The following is a 2,082-nucleotide window of genomic DNA, read 5'->3' on the forward strand; positions in this document are numbered from 1 at the left end:
AAGACCAACTCTGTCTCCGACTTATTGAGTTGAAATGCATTTTTTTTCCACTGTTATGAAAAAAATGCAGATTTTCCCCGAAGAAGAATTTTTTTAATTCGTCGCTTTTTCTTAAAGCCACTTGACAGCCAGGGCCCAGATCCTAGGGGAGAGACCATCATGGGTCAGCTTTTAAAATGGGAGAAAAGTGTCCCCTGTAAAAAAGTACTACTTGCCCACTTCAGAGGAGAGAATACTAAATATGGTTTGGAGTATCTAAGGCTGAACAACTAAATTGTGGCTGGTCAGGAATGTGGCTGGGCCTCAGAAACAACTGGAGCCGGGCATCTGAGTGCTCTCGGTACTCTCCCTGTCCTTCCTTTCTGCAGCACTGTCCAGATCAGCTTCTTCCACATGGGAGGGAAAATGGCTGCTGACGGCTACCAAGCCTCAATCCCTTCACCCTTGACACTGGTAAGACAGATTCCTTTTTTCACTTCCAGTTTTAAAAATTCCAGGGAAGGGCTCTGACTGGCTCTGCTGTCGTCGTGTATATACCCAGCCAATGGGAGCCAGGCTGAGGGGTGGGGTCATGGCTATTACTGCCATAGCCCCTTGGACAGGAGGCGGCAGGCACAGACATCAATCACCGAGTGTCCTTCGCCTCAGCATTTCTCCTGGGGTTGGTTCTGCACACCTTCATCTTTATCTCAGCACAGGCCCCGGACGGCAATGCCTTTTTATGTTTGTTATGTATAAAGCTATTTGTTACAGTGTTGACTCAAAGCTGATACATTTCTGTTCTCAGGCAAACTGCGGTTTAGGTTGCTGCCTTGGCAGTCCTGGCTGTCCTCAGGGAAGAGCATGTGAACCGTGGGCCTGGCTGTCTTTTTCATTGGGTTGGCTCTGCAGTGCAGGCCGGCAGATGAGCCTGTGATGAGCCCGCCCTTGCTGGCCGTGCAATTCGGCTCCTGTCATGCTCTTGGCCATTGAATCGGCCTAATGCAGCCCCTCAGCAGCCAGCCTGGTGTTCCCTGGGGCTGAGGATCTAATGTCAGCAGGGCATGATTCGATTCACATTAAAGATGGATATTAAGTCTTTTTACTCGGGGTCTTGTCAAGAAAAACAAATCTGCCTGCTATCAAAGGCATAGAAGATGCCCCTTACCATGACAGCAGTTAACTATGTTCACTGATATCAAAGAGACTGTCTGTCCCCAAGCCTTGGAGGCAGTTTTGTCAAGGTCAGTTCGGCTGATCTTTTTCAACGATAGCCCAAAGAGGATTAAGTTAACATCTGACCTTTAAAGAGCTTTATTGTTGGGGAACCAAGCTAATTAAAAAATTAAAAGACTGCTTTTGAAAAATATTTAGACCAAAGACTAAGGAAAACATGAACACACTGCTGATAGCAGCAGGAATATCGACAGAAAATCCCCAATGGCAAACTAGCTTTGTTATCACACTGTTGAGCTTAATGTGGGGAATCAAACGAATGGGTTCCAATCCTGGCTCTGCCACTTTCTAGTTTCTAGAAACACTAGTTTCTAGTTTAGTCTAGTTTCAAACTAGGGCAAGTGACTTGCCTTCTCTGAGCGCTGTTGTCTTATTTGTAAAATAGGGATAATAATAGTAATTATCTGTAAGGTTATTGCAAGGATTAAATGAGATCATACATGTAAAGCCTTTTCACTTAGGCTAACTATAAATATTACTGTGGATATTTTCAAGCTTAAACATTTTTAAATTTTGCTTTACCGACTTGTGCCATCATGTTGACAGCTGAATGGAATCTCTTGACAAAGTGGCTGGTTCTCACTATATCCAGAATTCAGAGAAACATCTAGGTTCTGAGATGGCTCAGCTTTGGACCAGATGTTACTAGCATAGATATAGCAGCTCTTACACCCCAGCTGCCACTGCACTTGATCATCTGCCCCATTACACATATGACAACTTTGTTTACTACTAAAGCTATCTTGAAGAAATGGAATTGTGAGAATAGGGATAGTAATGTTGTCCAGAAAAAGTTCTCTCTTTTAAGTTCTCCTACAAATACTTTCCAATTCAAGGAGATACTGTTCATTGTTAAATGTTTTCATC

The 2,082-nt window shown here is 43.8% G+C and overlaps 1 long non-coding RNA gene across 1 annotated transcript; it reads left to right on the forward strand.

The window, feature by feature from the left end:
* Positions 1–372: 372 nt before the first annotated feature.
* On the forward strand, positions 373–1,084 carry LOC115835927. Its single transcript, XR_004030886.1, has 2 exons — positions 373–453; positions 788–1,084. It is a non-coding gene; the product is annotated as an uncharacterized LOC115835927 (long non-coding RNA).
* The last annotated feature ends 998 nt before the right edge of the window (positions 1,085–2,082 follow it).

This window comes from Nomascus leucogenys, chromosome 1a, assembly GCF_006542625.1.
Source record: "Nomascus leucogenys isolate Asia chromosome 1a, Asia_NLE_v1, whole genome shotgun sequence".
Classification (NCBI taxonomy): Eukaryota; Metazoa; Chordata; class Mammalia; order Primates; family Hylobatidae; genus Nomascus; species Nomascus leucogenys.